The sequence below is a fragment of the Theropithecus gelada genome, chromosome 20, assembly GCF_003255815.1.
Source record: "Theropithecus gelada isolate Dixy chromosome 20, Tgel_1.0, whole genome shotgun sequence".
NCBI classification, from domain to species: Eukaryota; Metazoa; Chordata; class Mammalia; order Primates; family Cercopithecidae; genus Theropithecus; species Theropithecus gelada.
The window spans coordinates 77335140-77349923 of record NC_037688.1 but is presented as its reverse complement, the minus strand read 5'-3'; the positions used below and the strand labels follow the sequence as shown (position 1 = coordinate 77349923).

Below are 14784 nucleotides of genomic sequence, written 5' to 3'. Positions count from 1 at the left end.
CAATGCCTATACCCCCTTTGTATCTAGGAAGTAACTAACTTGCTTTTGATTTTACATGCTCATAGGCAAAAGAGACTTGCCTTGTCTCACATGAGACTTTGGACTGTGGACTTTTGAGTTAATGCTGAACTTAGTTAAGACTTTGGGGGACTGTTGGGAAGGCATGATTGGTTTTGAAATGTGAGGACATGAGATTTGGGAGGGGCCAGGGGCAGAATGATATGATTTGGCTGTGTCCCCACCCAAATCTCATCTTGAATTCCCACATGTTGTGGGAGGGACCTGGTAGGAAGTAATTGAGTCATGGGGGCAGGTCTTTCCCATGCTGTTCTCATGAGAGCGAATAAATCTCACAAGATCTGATGGTTTTAAAAAGGGTAGTTTCCCTGCAGAAGCTCCCTCTTTGCCTGCTGCCATCCGTGTGAGATGTGACTTGCTTCTTCTTGCCTTCCACCATGATTGTGAGGCTTCCCCAGCCATGTGGAACTGTAAGTCCATTAAACCTCTTTCCTTTGTAAATTGCCCAGTCTCAGATATGTCTTTATCAGCAGCATGGAAACAGACTAATACACCTTTGTTGCTTTTTTCTCATTATTTATTGTTGCAGTTTGGTAGTTTTCTTTAGTGGTGATGTTTGAATCCTTTCTCCTTTGTGTGTCTGCTCTACCAGTGAGTTTTATACTTTCATGTATTTTCACGATGGTAGGTATTGTTCTTTTGCTTCCCAACATATGACTCCCTTAAGCATTTCTCGTAGGACCACAACAAACAAGACACAAACAAACAGTGTTTTGCTTCTCTGGGAAATATTTTTTCTTTTCTTTTTTTTTTTTTTAAGCATTGGAGTCTCACTCTGTCACCCAGGCTGGAGTACAGTGGCATGATCATAGTTCATTGCAGCCTTGAACTGCTGGGCTCAAATGATCCTCCTGCCTCAGCCTTCTGAATCTCTGGAATTGCAGACATGAGCCACTGTACCAGGCTCCTTCATTTTTGAAGGATAGCTTTGCTGGGTATAGTATTTTTGGCTTACAACTTTTTTTTTTTTTTTTTAACTTGTAGTGTATATCCCCTTTTCTCTTAGCGTATGAAGTTTCTGCTGAGAAATCCCCCGTTAGCCTGATGGAGATTCTCTTATGAGTGAGTTGATGCTTTTGTCTTGCTGTTTTTACAATTTTCTCCTTGTCTTTTGACAGTTTTACCATAATGTGCCTTGGAGAAGACCTTTTTGGATTGTATTTATTTGGGAATCTTTGAGCTTCCTGTATTTGGATCTATATCATTTGCAAGACTTAGAAAGTTTTCAGTTATTATTTTATTAAGTAGGTTTTCTATGCCTTTCCCCATCTCATCTCCATCCAGAACTCTCAGAATTTCAGTATTTGGTCACACATGTGTCCCATATGTTACGTAGCCTTGCTTTATTCTTTTTTCTTTCTTTTTGTCTGACTGGATTATTTTAAAAGACTAGTCTTCAAGTTCAGAAATTCTTTGTTTTGCTTGATCTAGTCTGTTGTTAAAGCTGTCAATTATCTTTTGTATTTCTTTTAATGATTTCTTCTCTTACAGGATTTGTGTTTGGTTCTTTGTTATGCTGTCTATCTCTGTTGAATTTCTCATTCAGATCATAAATTGTTTTCCTGATTTTTTTGTATTCATTATCTGTGTTCTCTTATATCTCCCTGAGTTTCTTTAATATCATTATTCTGAATTTTTTTCAGGCATTTCATAGATTTTCTTTTCATTGGAATATGTTGCTGGAGAATTATTGTGCTTGTTTGGAGGTGTTATGTTTTCTTTTTCAGATTTCTTGTGTCCTTATGTGACTATGTGTGCCTCTGACATAACAGTCACTTCTTCCAATTCTATGGATTGACTTTTACAGGGGAAAGACCTTTTCTTATAGCTGTATCTACAATGTTCATTAGGTATCATACTTTGGCTTTCATTCTGGGTGGGTACAGTAGTATAGTCTGCATATGATTTCTTCAGCTGTAATTGGCATGAGTGGTGTCTGTGAGTTTTTCAGTGGCTTAGACTGCATTTTTTTTTTGTTGTGGTTGTTGAGATGGAGTGTCTCTCTGTCACCAGGCTGGAGTGCAGTGACGCAATCTGAGCTCACTGCAATCTCTGCCTCCCAGGTTCAAGCAATTCTCCTGCCTCAGGCTCCTGAGTAGCTGGGACTACAGGCATGCGCCACCACGCCCGGCTAATTTTTGTATTTTTAGTAGAGATGGGGTTTCACCATGTTGGCCAGGCTGGTCTTGAACTCCTGACCTCGTAATCTGCCCGCCTTGGCCTCCCAAAGTGCTGGGATTACAGGTGTGAGCCACCGCACCCGGCCAGACTGCAGTTGTTATTGGAGGCTGTGGTGAGGCTTTGCTGAGGATGGGGATGCTAGAAAGTCTTGTCCTTTGGCATCAGTGGTGGTGGTGGTGGACCAGGTGTGTCAACACTAGGGACCATGTGCAGCATATGTGGGCACTGATGATAGCCTGTCTGCGTGGGCCAATCTCTGGTCCTCCAGGTGGCTTCTTTGGTTTCTGGCAGTGGCCGCACTGGGCCAGGTGAGCAGGTGCGCCATTGGGCTCCTGGGTGGTGTGTGTGGCAGGCTGATGTCTAGTTCTCCAGGCGATGTGTGCGGATATTGGTGGTGGGTGAGCAGGCATTTCCTCGAGCCTCTCAGTAGTGAGTGTGAGCACTAGCTCTGGAGACAGGGCGAATCAATCTCCAGGCCCCCAGATGGTACATTCAGGCACCAGCATATTCCTATGCATTTCTAGATAAAAAGTATTTTTCAGAAAACCTGACCATATATCCTATTAATACAACTTACGCTCATCAGGTTTGCATGAGAAGAAGGGGCAATTCCCTCAGTAGAACAGTAAGAATGAAATCACAGACTTGTTTTGAACCAATCACTAGTAAGGGGGGTTACGCTAAAATGATAAGCTCAGAATCTAAACCTTGGACTAGGGAATGGCAAACTTTTTCTGTAAAGAGGTAAATGGTAATATTTTAGGCTTTTGGTCTAGATGACCTCTTTTGCAGTGACCCAGTGGTGCTGTTGTAGCATAAAAGCATACGTAGACAATGCATAAATGAATGGACCTGGTTTTATTCCAATAAAACTTAATTTATACAAATAGCCAGAGGGCCAGATTTGGCCCTTGGTCTATAGTTTGCCAACCCTGTTTAGACCAGTCACAATTTATTCCGTGGGGCTGGGCCAACATTTTCTAAAAAAAGAAAGCAACCCACTATGAGAATAAAATAGGGTTTCTATTTAAAAGGAAGAAGAGGCTGGGTGTGGTGGCTCATGCCTAGAATCCTAGCATTTTGGGAAGGTGAGGCAGGAGGACTGCTTGAGGCCAGGAATTTGAAACCAGCTTGGGCAATATAGTTATACCCTGTCTCTGCAAAGAATAAAAAAATTAGCCAGGCATGGTGGCACATGTCTATAGTCCTAGCTACGTAGGAGGGTGAAGGGGAAGATCGCTTGAGCCCAGGATTTTAGGTTACAGTGAGCTCTGACTGTGCCACTTGTACTGTAGCCTAGGCAAAGAGTGAGACCCTGTTGCAAAAACAAAAACAAAAACAAAACAAAACAAAACAAACCAAAAAACAGTTGGTTGGGGTGGGTTGGAGAAGAAAGTATTTCTGAGGAGGTAACTGATAGTGTCAGGCCAAACTAGCTCTATAGTCTTATCCATTATAAATAAAGGCAACTAGAAGATCTCCATCTAGCTATTAAATATTGGTTAAAATCTACAGAGATAAAGGACGGCGACCCTTGTATCAGTTGCTGTCACAAAATGCAACATAACAAGTCACTCCAAATCTCAGTGGCTTAATACAACAATCATTTATTTTCATGGATCTGTGGGTCAGCTGAGGATTGCTTAATCTAGCATGAGCATGACTGGGAAGCTCTACTTTGCTCTTGGTGTCTCTTATCTTCTGCTGGAAGCAGCAGGCTGGCCTGGGCTTGTTCTCATGGTGATAGCAGGAGTGAGTAAATGCACACTTTCCAAGTTTTTGGTCCTGCAAATTAATACTCCATTGGCCAAAGCTAGACACATGAGTAAACCCAACCTTAGGGGCTGGAGAAATATACTGCAGTTCTTCAGTGGAGGGAAGTGCAGAGACAAATGGCCGAGTCTTGGATACAGGGAGGACATGGATCCATTAATGTACCTTAACCAACCACAGCCCTCTAACCACAAATACAATTAAATAAGTATTTGTTGAATGCACTTGTGCCTGAATGCTTCTGGCTGCCGCCCAGGCAATGGGGGTCTGACTGGGGAGGGACCATAGCAGGCACTTGATGTCCCACAGGTCTGCATGTAATTGTGTATGGCCGACTCCACATTGGCCATGGCTGACTTGCTTTGTCCTGCGTCCCCAAGGGGCAGTGATTGGCTGATTTTATTTCTGAACAGTTTTGACAAAGTTGTTTTTAGGAGCCCAGGAAGCAAATCAATCGTAGATATGAATTTTGCAGGGAGTCAGAATTGTTGAATATATATAGTCTTTTACATGCTGACGATTATTTCCATATCACAAAGAAGGCCGGCTATTAGGGGGCTGCTGTTAAATTCCTTTGCCCCGTGAACTCATGAGCTGTGTCTATATAGGGGGCACTCACTTGTTAGAGCTGTTTCCCTTCATAATCACATTAGCCAACATTCTAAATAAATGCAGGAAATTAAATAGTCTTCCCCAGACAGGTACTCTGCCCTTCTAAAGGGAATTACGCATTGTAAAATAAAACACAGGCACATTAAGAAAACAAAAGGTCTTTGTGTTAGGTTGGTCTGGCTTCAGCAAAGATAATATTTGCCTCCAGATAGAAGATCTTTGTAATCCACGGTGTTGCATATGGCAGCCCCACATCTTGTTTCCTTTTCTTTTCTTTTTAACTAAAAGAGTTGACAATTTTATTTTCACATTTCCCAATACAAATGAAAACTGCATCTTTGTTTGTCCCACTTCTCCCCTCCAAAACGATTGTCTTTGATAGGGCAAGGGGGCAAGTCTTCCTTATGCTGTTAAGAAAACCCAGCATCACAGCAGCATGATCTCCTGGTGAAAGGGCACAGGTAATATAAAACTCACATAGGCCGGGCGTGGTGGCTCACGCCTGTAATCCCAGCACTTTGGGAGGCCAAGGCAAGCGGGTCACAAGGTCAGGAGATTGAGACCATTATGGCCAACATGGTGAAACCCCGTGTCTGCTAAAATACAAACAATTAGTTGGGTGCGGTGATGCGTGCCTGTAGTCCCAGCTATTCAGGAGGCTGACACAGGAGAATCGCTTGAACCAGGGAGGCAGAGGTTGCAGTGAGCCGGGATCACGCCACTATACTTGAGCCTGGTGACAGACGAAGACTCCGTCTCAAAAAAAAAAAAAAAAAAAAAGCCAAAGAAACAAACAAACAAAAAAGAAAACCCAAACAATAACAACAACGAAAAAAAAACAAAGCTGATATAGTGAGGCCTCCTCTCTATCCTTATCTGACTGGTCAAGCCATTCCCGGCCGAGTGGGCACCATCATGGGACAGGCAGGAGGTCTCATCATTGGGGGCCCAGGCATCATGGGTATGTGGCTTCCCATGGGGGGCCTCATTCCAGGAGCAGATCCCACTGGCATCATCCCAGGAGGAGGAGGGCCCATCCTTGCCTTCACGGGAGGACCTTCCATGTGGGGTGGTGCCACCACACCGGGGCTAGGAGGACCTGGAAGACTGGGGGGAAGGTGGTATCTTCGCCGCTGCAGGAGGAGGAGCAGAGAATGGAGGAGGAGGTATCCTTGTTGCAGTGCAGCCGTTGTTTTGTCCGTCAGGCTCTGAGCCTGCTCTTCCATCCATTTCTGATAGCAGCGTTTCACATTCTCTTTGTGTTTCCTGCCACTGCGATGTGCCTGTCTCACAGATGGAGAGTCATGGGTGGGGTCTGTATTGCAGTAGTCACAATAAATCTTGGACATGTTGCTCTGCAGGCTGTTGGTCACTCTGTTCCTTGTTTCTTTTTCTTAACAGATTTAAATTGCTGAAAAAATAGGTGAATATATGTGAATGCTGATTTTTTTTTGAGACAGGGTCTCACTGTGTCACGCAGGCTGGCGTCGGGTGGTGCTATCATAGTTCCCTGGAACCTTGAACTCCTGGACTCAGTGATCCTCCCATCTCAGCCTTCCCGTAGGTAGGAATGCAGATGTGTGCCCCCACACCCAGCTAATTTAATAATTTTTTTTTTTTGGTAGAGACAGGATCTCTTTATGTTGCTCAGGCTGGTCTTGAACTCCTGGCTTCAAGCTATCGTCCTGCCCTGGCCTCCTAAAGTGCTGGGATTATGGGTGTGAATCAGTGTGCCCAGCTGAACACTGAATTTTTGAAACTATTTTTGGAGAAGTGGAGGTTTGGGCGAATTCATTTATTTAGGTTCAGCAAATATTCGCAGGATGCCTCTTGCATCCTAGACACTGTACTGGCGCTGAGAGTAAAGTAATCGGCAAAAGCAGGCATGGTTCCTGCCCTCAGGGAGTGGACAGTTTAGCCCTGTACTGTCTAGTAAGGCAGCATTGGCCACATATGGCAACTGAGCATTTGAAATATGAACACAAACTGAGATGTGCAGGAAGCGTCAAGTACACATTAGATGGTGAAGACTTAATATAAAAAGAATGCAAAGTATTTTGTTAATGTTAAGAATATTTTATACATTTAGACCTGGTATTTGGGATAGATTTGTTTAAATCTGTGATATTATTCCAATTACCTTCACTTCTTTTGTTTTACTTTTTAAAATGTGGTTACTATAAAATGCAAAAGTAAATATGTGGCTTGCATCATCTTTTATCATATTTAGTGTGGACCCTGAGGGTCTAGAGGAGTTACGAGCATTAAGTCACGGGTGACCCAGGTCAACGTGAATGGCTTGGAAATAGAAGCAAAGGGCGTGAAGAAGAGAATGTATGAATGGAGAGAGGGAGCTCAGTCTCGCAGGGTGAGGAAAGGCTTTCTCACACAGTCTGGCACTTCTTCAAAAGGTTAAACACAGAGTTCTATGACCCAGCACTTCCACTCCATTTTATGAAAGAAATGAAAATATATGTCTTTGCAGAAACTTGTATGCAAATGCTTATAGCAGCATTATTCATAATAGCACTAAAGTGAAAACAACACAAATGTTTGTCTACTGATGAGTGGAGAAATAGAACATGGCTTGACCATGCAATGGAATATTATTCAGTCCTCAAAAGGAATGAAGTACTAACACGTACTACAACATGGATGGACCATGAGAATATTATACTAAGTGGAAGAAACCAGTCACAAAAGCTCACATATTATATGATTCCATTTATATGAAATGTCCAGAACAGGCAAATCTATGAAGACAGAAACCCTGTGTCTACTAAAAATACAAAAATTAGCTGGGCATGGTGGCACACACCTGTAATCCCAGCTACTTGGGAGGCTGAGGCAGGAGAAGTGCTTGAACCCGGGAGGCGGAGGTTGTAGTGAGCCGAGATTGTGCCACTGAACTCCAGCCTGTGACAGAGACTCTATCTCCAAAAAAGTAGACTGCCAGGGCTTAGTGGGAGGAGGAAATGGCAGGTACCTGCTAATGGATATAGGGTTTCTTTTCGGGGTAATGAAAATGTTTTAAAATTGATCATGATGGTGGTTGCTGAGCTCTGTGAATGCACTGAAACCATTGATTTGTTCACTTTAAGTGGGCAAATCATATGGTACCTGAATTATGTGTTAATAGTTACATTAAAAAGGTTAAATCTTCCTTAAAGAGATGACACTTAAGGAGAGACCTGGTGGGTGGGACGAGTTAACCAGATGGAGAAATGAGGAATAGCAGTTCAGGGTGAGGAATAGCGTAGCGAAGTCCGTGAGGTTAAAAGGCATAGAGTAGATGTAAGGGATTTTCTTGCTTTCTTTTTTTTTTTTTCAAGATGGAGTTTTGCTCTTGACACCCAGGCTGGAGTGGAGTGGTGCGATCTCAGCTCCCTGCAACCTCTGCCTCCTGGGTTCAAGCGATTTTCCTGCCTCAGCCTCCTGAGAAACTGGGATTACAGGTGCCCACCACCATGCCTGGCTTATTTTTGGGTATTTAGTAGAGACGGGGTTTCACCATGTTGGCCAGGCTGGTCTCGAACTCCTGACCTCCAGGTGATCCACCTGCCTTGGGCTCCCAAAGTGCTGGGATTACAGGCTTGAGGCCGTGCGCCCAGCCAGATTTAAGGGACTTTCAAGAGGTTTGTGTGACTGGAGCCTGCAGGGCAAGCGAGAGAATCAGGAAATGAGGCTGGAGAAAGAGAAGGGCTAGGTCATGCAGGGTGTCACATTAGGATGTTGGAGCTTTTCACGAGTGGTCCCGCCTTGGGCATCCCTCATAGCTACTCCGTGTACCAGCTTCCCCGCTGGTGAAATAAAGGGCTGATGAAGGGATGGACTGAGATAGTGTGTGCCCAGTAAAGGTGAGCTTTTTCGTTTTGAACCCATAGAGCCATGCGAGCCATTGAAAGTGAGTGATCTGTTTGGAGGCACCTTCTGAAGTGATTGCTTTGGTCCCTGTAAGGAGTGTGGATTGTCACAGGGCCAGGGTAGAACAGGGAGGCCAGTCAGGAGGCGTTTGCCGTCAAACAGCTGGAGGTGGTGGTGGCTTGGTTTATGGTGGTGTCAGGAGAGTGGCTGAGCAGTGAATGGATTTGAGAAAGATTGAGGAGGTAAAACCCACATGACCTGGTCACTGAATGTGGGCTGGGTGGGCTGGAGGGATGGTAAGAAAGAATGAGAAGAAAAACGTACTGCAGGTTACTTGAGGTCCCTTTGTGAAGAGGAATGTTTGTGTTTAAGATGAAGATGTCTAGACTTTGAAAGGCCATTTGTAGTGCTTTTTTTTTTTTTTTTAAAAACAGCCAAGAACTCCTCCTTCTCAAAAAAAAATAAGAATTTTTTTTTGCCCTGATTTATCACAGAGCGATGGACGTTCATTTGCTTTAATGAGAAATGCGGACTGCCATTAAGAAAGCATATTAAATTAATCTGGATTGCTGTGAGGGAGTTAAATCTATTTAGATGTGTACCAGTGTTACTATAATAGTTTGGTCTCAACCCATTTCTGGCCTGTGGCTGCAGGAGGTGGACTCCCAGCTTGCTTGCTTTGAAAGATCCCAGCAACAAGCACATTTGGCATTTCCAGCCAAACCCACTTTGTGCAGCGAAGGAAAAGTTGAGGAGGGCCTCTGTTGTTTTTCCCCCAAATCGTTTGCCAGAAATGTGTCTGGGGGCTTCACTGCTGATTTTCTCAGTTTTAATCTTGCTGTGGAAAGCCTGTACCAACACTCAGCCATATTATTAATCCACAGCTCCAGCCTGGACTGTGATGTGTTTTTCCTTTGAGTGACACAACCTTGTTTTCCATTAAGACTCAGTGCAAATAGACGCTCATGCACCATCACCACCGCTCCCCCTGATTGGTGGAGGGAAGTCAGTGAGTGCTTCTCATTTGCTGTTCATGTTAGAGGTTTGTTTTTTTTGAGACGGAATCTCTCTCTGTTGCCCAGGCTGGAGTGCAGTGGCGCGATCTCGGCTCACTGTAACCTCTGACTCCCTGGTTCAAGCAATTCTCCTGCCTCAGCCTCCCAAGTAGCTGGGTTTACAGGCGCACACCCACCATGCCCAGCTAATTTTTGTGTTTTTAGTAGAGACGGGGTTTCACCATGTTGGCCAGGATGGTCTTGATCTCCTGACCTCGTGATCTGCTTGCCTCGGCCTCCCAAAGTGTTGGTATTACAGGCGTGAGCCACTGCGCCTGGCCTGGAGTTGTTTTTAAAAGCATATTTCTCTCAAAGTAACTCTGGGGTGTCTTGCTGTGACTTGGGCAAAGCTTTGGATTTTCTGGAGGTGGAAAGTCAAACTTCATATAGAATTTGGAGACTGGGCGCTATGGCTCATGCCTGTAATCCCCGTACTTTGGGAGGCTGAGGTGGGTGGATCATTTGAGGCCAGGAGTTCGAGACCCTGGGCAACATGACAAGACCCAGTTTCTACTAAAAATACAGACATTAGCCAGGTGTGGTGGTGCATGCCTGTAATCCCAGCTACTTGGGAGGCTGAGGCAGGACTTACCGCTTGAACCTGGGAGGCAGAGGTGTCCTGTGTCCAAACCCCATGAAGCGTATCAGCTGGCTGAAGATAAAATCAGTCACGCTGTATTGAGATTGGAGTTGCTGTTACCACAGCTCGTCCCCACCCCTGCTGGGCATCCACAAATAGTCATCTTCAATGAGACGTCCCTCCTGCCCCTGGCTGCCTTATTTCATCTGCACCCAACCATAACCATTGCTTGTCAGTGGGTCTCAATCTTGGCTGCAGCTTGGAATCTCCTGGGGAGATTAGATAGTACCAAGGCTCTCTCTCACTTAGCATGATGTTTTCAAGGTCCATCCACGTTGTAGTATGCACCAATACTTCCATTGTATGGATACAGCACATTTTGTTTATTTATTCTTCAACCAATTGGCCATTTCGGTTGTTGCCACCTTTTGGTTATTATATATATTATATAATTCCATTTATGTGAAATGTCCAGAATAGGCAAATCTATACAGGCAGAAGGCAGGTAAGTTGTTGCCAGGACCTGGGGGAAAGGGGAAGGGATGGAGAGTGCTTGACAGGTACAGGGTTATTTTTTTTGGGCGGGGGAGGTGTTAATGAAAATGTTTTGGAACTGGACAGAGATGATTGCTTAACATTGTGAATGTATTTAATGACCCTGAAGTCTATGCTTTCACACAGGGACTTGTATGTTATGTGCATTTGGCCTCATTAAACAAATACTGCCAGGAGCAATGGTTCATGCCTGTAATCTCAGCACTTTGGGAGGCCAAAGTGGGCGGATCACTTGAGGCCAGGAGTTCGAGACCTGCCTGGCCAACATGGTGAAAACCTGTGTCTATTAAAAATACAAAAATTAGCCAGGCGTGGTGGTGCACTCCTGTAATCCCAGCTACTTGGGAGGCTGAGGCAGGAAAATGGCTTGAACTTGCGAGGCAGAGGTTGCTGAGCTGAGATTGCACCACTGCACTCCAGCCTGGGTGACAGAACAAGATTCCGTCTCAAAAACAAAAAACAAAACAAAAACAAAAAATACTGATGCCCATGTTTCATCCCTCAGAAATTCTGTAATAATTGATCTGGGATGCAGAGCCTGGGCACTGGGGTTTTCAGATCTCCTCAGCTGATTCTGACGTGCAGCTGTGGTTGAGAATCTTCTTTTGGAATGAACTTGTTCATGTTTTACTTGTGTTCTTTTCTAGCCTCTAGCATGCCTGTGCCTTTCTGTTTCCCTTCACGTCTTTGGGAGGTAATTTTTTCAATACAGTCTAACGACCAGCTGCCTCAAAATGCACTGGGATCCTTCTTAACCAAGTAGCTCCCCATCTCCAACTCTCACCTGCCAAGTCAGAATCTTGTGGGTGGGGCCCAGGGCTGTACATATTTAAACAGGCAGTAACCTGGGAACTATTTCTGAACACCCCTAGGTTTCCCCTTGTTTGCCCTCTCCTTTCGCATTTGGACCCCTTTGTGTGCTGACCACTAGGCTGTTGCATGTGGACATAGCATAAAAAAGACAGGCCAGGTGCAGTAGCTCATGCCTGTAATCCCAGCACTTTGGGAGGCCGAGGTAGGCAGATCACTTGAGGCCAGGAGTTCAAGATCTGCCTGGCCAACATGACGAAACCCCATCTTTACCAAAAATACTTAATTAGCCAGGTGTAGTGATGCACACCTTTGATCCCAGCTACTCAGGAGGCTGAGGCTGGAGAATTCCTTGAGCCCAGGAGGCAGAGACTGCAGTGAACTGAGATTGCATCATTGCACTCCAACCTGGGTGACAGAGTGAGACTCTTAAAAAAAAAAAAAAATGACAGAGATGGTCCTTCCTTTATGGAGCTCTCAGTAAAACAAGAAAGCTCACAATGTCCTGGCATTTGTCAGAAATACATTTGGTATGTGTAGTTGGAGTCACATGCTTGACGTACATATTGAAAGCTTCTGCGTAGGAAGAGAACAATCATCACAGCATCACAGCCTGGCATAACTGTCTCCCAGAACAGGTCTCCCTGGGGAGACTGAGTCCACAACTCTGAAATCAGAGCTGAAATCCAAGTTCTACATTTCCCTTAGTAATGTACATGATGTAAAACAGTTTTTATATTAGTTATCTATTGCTGTGTAACAATATTACTGCAAACTTTGTGGCTAGAGACAGCACAGAGTTACCACTGCATGATTTCTGTGGGTCAGGAATCCAGGCGTCACTTTGCTGGGTTCAGTGCAGGGCTACAGCCATAGTGTCAGCCAGGGCTCGGTTCTCATCCGGAGGCTTGACCGGTGATGGATCTGCTTCCAGGCTCATCTGGTTGTTGGCAGCATTCAGTTCCTTGCAGGCTGCTGGACTTAGGGCCCCAGTTTCTTGCTGCTCTCAGCTTCTTGCCACATGGGCCTCTCCATCTGGCCACTCATGACATGGCAGCTCGAATCTTCAAAGCTAGCAAGACAGATAGCCTCTTAGCAAGACAACATCCTATCTAACATAATCACTAGATCCTATCACCTCTGGCATATTCTCTTGGGTATAAGAAAGTCCTAGGTCCCACCCACGTTCACAGGGAGGGGGTTATACAAGGGTATCAGTACCAGGGTGGGAGGCATCTGGTTGCCATAGTTTTCTCTACATAGAATGGGGATAATTATGCTTCTTACCTCCAGGACTGTAGTGCATATTAAATGAAAGGATGCATGAATACCACTTATCAGAGAGTAAGGACCTCATAAATATTAACTTCTCTGTTCTTTATTATTACTACCATTGTTAATATCATTAGGTCAACACTGGTCATTGGTCTCCTGCCTGTGAAAGGCATCTCCCTCCATTGCCCCTGGATTCCCCGTGAGCTTCTCCTGTGTTATTCTCACGGATGTCCTCTTCATCCAGTCTTGGAGATCTAATCTTGAGCCCTGAATCTTTTTTCCAATCTGACTTGTCTGAAGCATGCACTAAGCTAGCTGGACATTCAGATTGGGTGTAGCATTTTATAAAAAGCAGCATCTCCATCTGTGTTAGATGCATCTTTGAGGGACTATGTTTCTGGTGGCCTCTCATGACTTGGTCTCTTCCTCATTTAGGATTCTTTGCTAGAACAGCAGGAGACAGCTTCCCATTCTGTCCTGTAAGTCTGCATCCTCACTGCCTTCAAATTTCCCACTTGGGAGATGTTGACATCCCCAGAACCCGTTGAATCTTTTTAATTGAAAAGAGTGTGAATGCTCTGGGTCAGATACTGTGCTTGGTTCCAGGGATCTGAAAAAGTCAATGAGACAAATCCTTGGTTCTCACTGAGCTCACAGTTCAATAGAGGAATTTATTTTTTAATTAAAAAGTTGTTTTTACAATAGAACTCTTGAACATATTTCTCCTTTCTGACATTTTGTATTATTTGACCAACCTCTTTTTCCCTCCCGCTGCTCCTGCCAACCACCATTCATTCATTCATTTTTTTTTTTTTTAACTTCTCTCAGTTATTTTTTTATTTTTATTTTTTGAGATGGAGTCTCGCTGTGTCACCCAGACTGGAGTGCAGTGGTGCAATCTTGGCTCACTGCAACCTCTGCCTCCTGGGTTCAAGTGATTCTTCTGTCTCAGCCTCCTGAGTAGCTGGGATTACTGGCATGCGCCACCACACCCAGCTAATTTTTGTATTTTTAGTAGACATGGGGTTTCATCATGTTAGTCAGGCTGGTCTTGAACTCCTGACCTCGTGATCTGCCCGCCTCAGCCTCCCAATGTGCTGGGATTACAGGCATGAGCCACCATGCCTGGCCAACTCTTTTAGATTCCACATATATTTGAGATCATGTGGTTATTTGTCTTTCTGAGCTTGGCTTAGTTTGCTTTTCATAATGTCCTCCAGGTTCATCCATGTTGTTGCAAATGACAGGATTTTCTTCTTTTTAAGGGCTGAATGGTATTCCATTGTATATATATATTCCTTATCCATTCATCTTTTGATGGGCACTTAGGTTGCTGCTGTGTATTGGCTATTGTGCAGTGAGCATGGGAGTGTGGTATCTCTTCAACAGACTGACTTCAGCTCCTTTGGATATATACCCAGATGTGTGACTGCTGGATCATATGGCAATTCTACTCTTAATTTTTTTAGGCATCTCTGTACTATTTCCCATAATGGCTGTACTAATTTACATTCCCAAGATAGCATGTAAGCATTCTCTTGCATTCTCACTGACACTTGTTACCTTTCATCTTTTTTATTATAGTCATTCTAATAGGTGTCAGGTAACATATCATTGTGGATTTAATTTACAATTCCTTGATAATTAGTAATTTTAAGCAGTTTTCATATAGCTGTTGGTCATTTGTATGTCTTTTAGAAATGTCTACTTAGATCTTTAGCTCATTTTTTGAGTTGTTTTCTTACTATTGAGTTGTTTAAGTTCCTTATATGTTTTGGAGTTCCTTGTGTATATTCTAGCCTTATGAGATGTATGGTTTGCAAATATTTTCTCCCATCCCAGAGGCTGTTTCTTCAATGAAGGAGTTTAGACTTGAGGCCAAGTCTAAACTTGTACTCTCCCTTTTAAACATAGAAAACAAGGTGTAGCCCAGACACTTTTGTAGGCAACAGTGTCAAGCTAGAATTGAATACAATGTTATTTTTCCATTGAATTAACTTT

The 14784-nt window shown here is 44.0% G+C and overlaps 2 pseudogenes; one reads left to right on the top strand and one right to left on the bottom strand.

Annotated features, from left to right (window-relative positions):
- The window catches only part of LOC112614342, a 375669-nt pseudogene that overhangs the window by 44793 nt on the left and 316092 nt on the right, over window positions 1–14784 (top strand).
- On the bottom strand, window positions 5529–5993 carry LOC112614666 (annotated as a pseudogene).